The sequence below is a fragment of the Sinocyclocheilus anshuiensis genome, unplaced genomic scaffold (assembly GCF_001515605.1).
Source record: "Sinocyclocheilus anshuiensis isolate Anshui unplaced genomic scaffold, SAMN03320099.WGS_v1.1 scaffold2887, whole genome shotgun sequence".
NCBI classification, from domain to species: Eukaryota; Metazoa; Chordata; class Actinopteri; order Cypriniformes; family Cyprinidae; genus Sinocyclocheilus; species Sinocyclocheilus anshuiensis.
The window spans coordinates 27080-32954 of record NW_015552747.1 but is presented as its reverse complement, the minus strand read 5'-3'; positions in this window follow the sequence as shown (position 1 = coordinate 32954).

Genomic DNA, 5875 nt, shown 5'->3' with positions numbered 1-5875 from the left:
CACAAATCTCATGGTTTGGATAATATTACGTGTTTTGAGTCACAGATCAGATTACCAAATCAAATTTTTTTTTTTTTTTTTGGCTGAGCAATTTTTGTATTTTTTTTTATTGAAATTATTATTTAAATAACACTTTAAATACTACTTCGATACCACAACAAATACTAGTAGCATAACTAATAAAGGTTAATCATCTCACATATGATTGACCTTTTGTTAGTAAAAGTACTCAAGATGCGTGTGAGCATATGTGTGTGTGTGTGCGTGCGAGTGTGTGTGTGTGTGTGCGCGCGCTTAGTTCCTGTTTTCGTGTGAGTGTACCAGTGTGCCCAAGGTTTAGTTCTTGTTTTGTTGAAGTGGGTCCATGATGAGCACATAACGAAAGGCCAGTCATCAGGGTTTTCATGGTAAAGTTTAAAGGAACACTCAGGGAAGTTTCCCACAAACATGGTTAAAAATGCCTCTGTTTGGGCAGCACTTGCATTATCTAGTTTTGCTGCATCTGCAACATTCTGCACAAAACTGACTTAATTGATGCTTTTCTTTTTCATTTATGATTTCATACAGAACCTGAGAGTAGAGCTGAATGGGGCCTAAAATCTCTCCAGTGTCTAAACGCTTCAGCTGGTTGATGATTGACCAAATTTCAGCCAGTAATCCATTCAAAGTTTCCACGAGAGGCATATTACTATTCAAATAAACCACTTCAAGACCTTTGTCCAGCATTAACGAGTCCACCCATAGGCGTAGCTTGACGTTTGAGCTTGGGGGGGCCAAACTGAGCTGGTCCATTAGGTCAGTCGTACTTTTAAACGCATTTAATTTTGCTATAATAAATCTCCATATTCATACTGTCATTCACATTGAGCAGCTGCAAGAGTGTTGTCATGGCAACCACATACGTTGCACGCAAATTACAACTGCACTTGCACTAAACTTAGCAATAAATACGTTTAAAATGCACAATAAACATGTCTGTCAAAACGATCTCAATGGAGGCTTTTATTAAACAAATCAGGGAGTGAATTAATCATCAAACAGACATTTGTTGGGCTTGATTCAAGTTCATGCACAATGGCAGGCGCACACTATTTAGCTTTACTGAACAGACGATTAAACACTTTATATTCTAAAATCTATTTATAGGTTGTTCTGTGTAAATTAAATAACATTTGGATGTAAATGGTCGGAATAAAAGTAGAACGCTGAGCCGCTAAAACGGCTGCGTCCTGTGGATCACCTTTATCTGATTGTCCAGGGCAGTGTTGCCAACTTAGCAGTTTTGTTGTTAAATTTAGCAACTTTGCACACTACCCTAGTGTGACGGTCTTGCCCAGGCGGTCTGCCTGCACAATGGAGACAGTGTGTGTAAATAGGGTTTCACTGATTCAGTAAGATAATAAACCATTTCCACAGCAATTCTTCGTTAACTCTGCTCTGTTTAATTTTAAACGGTTCTCTTTTTTAATGATGTCACTCATTCGTTTTAACTTTGCGATCGTATAGTGTTTCAGTTTTAAATATTAACAGTTTGAATATAGATGACACACACATTTTCAATTCATTATAAATCACAAATCAATGAATGAAGTTCATCAATGAAATACAGAGCAATACAATTAAACTCACAGTTAAGGGAAACATCCCCACCTAGCGGAGAACTTGAGCAACTCATTTTGAATCAAACAATTTAACAAACATTTAACAACATATTTAACAACATACCTGCGCAATGGAGACAGTGTGTGTAAATAGGGTTTCACTGATTCAGTAAGAGAATAAACCATTTCTACATAAAACACAAGAAAACACATTGATTACAATCAGGTCTCGTAATATAAACATGTTATAACTCAATTTTGAGCAACACACTCGACGCCAAACATGGCTTAACAGAGTCCCAACATATTCATTGAAAGATACAATCACAATAAAGCAAATATTTGTGTGCTTTGGATATATAATATTTTGGACATATTATAAAATATAATTTTATTAAATTATAAATGGTAATTCTCAGATCGCGAAAAATGTGCAACTTACCCACAGCAATGCTTTGTTAACTCTGCTGTGGGCGGTCCCTACTCCACACGCTAAATCACATCACGCACCTCATAGATGGAGCTGTCCCCATTTATGCAATAATTGAACATACCTTTTCAATCCATAACATGCACCCCCCTTAAATTATGCTAAACTGGGTAAGCGTCAGTACAGTAGGAAAGCTTAACAACACAAGAACCAGAAAAAGGTAAAGAAAACAAAAACAAGAAAATGACTGTGTGAATGTCCTTGACACATTTCAGCGTAAATATCAATTACAAAATTCCTCCATAAGAGGTATGCAAGAATGGACTGGTACCAAAATCCAGACTAAACATAGACTAAAGAGATGCCCTAAACACCTCTCTTCACATACACAATTCAAGGATTGAAAAATACATAAGTGAAAATATCAACTCAAAATGGCTTAATCTAACATACATATTTACCCGTGAAAAAGGCTTTTCACCGCATCAAAAAGAGAAATCATTGAAGGTGATGAATCATGCACAAACTGATTATTCATCTCACAGATTATTCTTTGTGGAGGTTTAATGGTCCTATCAGCCCTAGTTTTGACTGTCTATTTGAAAGTGTTCTTGTTGAGTGCAAACTACAGTGTCAACTCTATCCGGAACAGGATTATTGTCTACTTGTGAAGGTGGAAAAACTGGCATAGTCAAGGCGTGCTGTATGGACGTCTGGTCTAACTCATCGCCAGGAGGTAGTCCATCATCCAACAAATGTGGAATGTCACTGGCCTGTTCAGTGGATACAGAGCTGTCACAGGTAACACAGTCTGCCTTTGAATTGGATTTTTGGACATTTAAAGAACACTGAACTTCAGACAAAGCTAGTGAGTCACTGTTTTCATCAGAGCAGTTGTGCTGATCAGACTGCATAACCCAGTGAGCTGTTCTTGTATCACTGGCGGGATGATCAGAGAAGTCTGAGGTCAAATAAATTGAATGAGACTGAGATGGTAAAGCAGTTCCATCATCTTTGTACAGAAAGTTAACAGGAAGCAAGATATTCCTGTGCACAGTATTTTCTCTGCCTGTTTCTGTGTCTCTTATCCGATAGACATTAATGGGTGATCTCACTAACATCACTTCATAAAGATTGGACTCCCACTTATCTGCAATTTTCCATTTGCCACGCTCACCACGATTTGCCAGAAGGACTCGGTCACCAACAGTCAAAGGTGATCCCTTCACTTTCCAATTGTAGATCCTTGCATGCCGAGCTTGCTCAGTAGAACTGTGCCTCTGTGCAATTTTTGCAGCTTCGCCAAGGTCACATTTAAGCCTGGATACGAAATCTGAATACTTCACAACAGTATCATCTGTGAGAACATGTTGGAATATCACATTGATGGGAAGACGTGGGACTCTCCCGAACATCAGATAGAAAGGCGCAAAGCGGTCTCGTGAATGGTGCAGTTATAACAGAATGTCAGCATTTGCAAAGACTGCGGCCACTTGGCTTTGGACTGGGTATGTAAGGCTCTTATCATGTTCCCTAAGGTTCTGTTGAAGCGTTCGGTGATTCCGTTTCCCATAGGGTGGTAAGGAGTGCTATGTGATTTCTTAATACCTGCCACATCCAGAAACTCCTTCATCAATTTGCTCTCAAAACCCGAACCTTGATCCGAATGCACACGCCTAGGGAATCCGTAAACACAGAAGAGAATGTTCCATAAATTATGAGCAACCTGCTTCGCAGACTGGTTCTTACAGGGAAAAGCGTAGGCTAATTTGGTGAAATGGTCTGTTGCTACCAGAACATCCACACTCCTGTTATCTGCTGTCCAGAAATCAATGCAGATGACTTCCATCGGCTCAGAGGTGTGTATGTTCTCAAGAGGAGCACAATCTTTTGGTTCAGGGGTTTTGAATACAATACACCACATGCAGTTCCACACATAATTAATTCTGTTAATTTTTCACGATTGTAAATGTTTGTTTAGCTTAAATATTCCTTTTTAGTCAGTTACAAAAGTGTCAGGCATGAAGCTCATATGTATGTTTGAATAATTATAATAAAGTTACAGGTTTCCGGTAGTTGGGCGAACACCTGACAGAGTGTTACTCAAACAGTCCTCTGTGTTATCTTTTAATAAAATATTCCATTGGATGTAACTAAGACAAATTCTGTAACAGCGTTTCATAAATACGTTTATATGTATGTAAACGTACAAATCTTTATAGCGACAATAAGAACAATATAGCCTAACAACACAAACACAAATGCTTGTTCTAAGTCTTTCACGCACCAGGCTTATTCCTGGTAAGTATACCTAAAATTGCTAGATATCTTGACTTTATCCTCGTGTTTAACGGTGCTACTGCGCTATGCCTCGCCACACCATTGTGGGATATAAACCGCAAAGTTTTTCATAGGGTTATACTTTGAAACAAGAACGATTTGATATGTTTCCATGACTTTACTCGTTCATTCTGTTTGAATTTGCTTCCCATCTAATGGTAATTGTTAGGTCTTACGCTTTGTTTCCTAGTTTTTGCTGTCATGTTAACGAGCTCTTTGTTCATATCAATATTTCTGCACTGTAAAAAATGATTCTGAGTTTTAGTCAGGTGGACAGTAAAATCATGTCCTGTCAACTTGCAGTGTCTCACTACACAATAGGATGAGTTATAACAACCTCAACTTGAAGGGAAATGGAAAACTTTAAATAACATGTTCATATAACAACAAAGCATAAGTTCTATCAATTTTCTGTGTGATGCGCATGTGCCAGAAACGCTACGTCATGATGACGTACTATTTTAACGAACTTGAGACACGCCATCCACCATTTTCTGCACGAGAAGTTGCTGATCATGAAGATGAAGGAGCCCACGTTTGAACGATTACAGATGGACTTTATGGACTGCAGATAATGAAATGGGTAAGTATACCCTGATTTGTGCTTTCTATAATGTTAATTTAGGCTTGTTTCTTTGGCGCTCACCGTCCGTGTTTTGATTTCAGGCAATCACATTTTGCGAACTAATCGGGAGCCACACGCACTGCCAGGCAAATTCGTGTTTATTCACTTTCAGTCGTTCCTGACAGTCCCTCAGACTTCAAATAAACTAATATTTCGGAGCGCGTTTAAACGATTACAGGTGGACTTTATGGACTGCAGATAATGGAATGGGTAAGTACCCTGATTTGTGATTTCTATAATGTTCATTTAGGCTTGTTTCGTTGGCGCTCACCGTCCGCGTTTTGATTTCAGGCAATCACATTTTGCGAACTAAGCCACACGCACTGCCAGGCAAATTCGTGTTTATTCACTTTCAGACGTTCAGACTTGAAATAAACCAATATTTCGGAGTATATGTTACGCCATTAACTCCAAACGTTCACTGAATTGAGACATGCTGTGCTGAGAGAACTCATGAATACAAACAGCTGATACTGAGCATGAGTATTCTAACATTACCGAACTGTTACAGCCGCAGTTCTCGGATCTACAGTACACTGTGAATTTGGCGAAATGTAAGTTAATTAATAATAAAAAAAAACGTATGCCTAAAGTTACTGGAAATTGCAAATGCTATTAGTTATATCAAACAGCATTTTAACATGATGAACATGCAACAACTGTTAAGTGAAAACGTAAATTAAATATGCTATTTACTATTGTATGCACGTTATAGTTTAAGCTTTATGAGCTGAATCCTCGTTTCTGTAAAAAGCTAATGAAGACTAGTTCAACATATCTATAAGACTTGTAAAACATCTGTTTGCACATCAGAGCCTTATATGGGTGCTTTTGCAAAACACTAACGTAAGAAACTTTTCCAAGACGACGATGATGGTG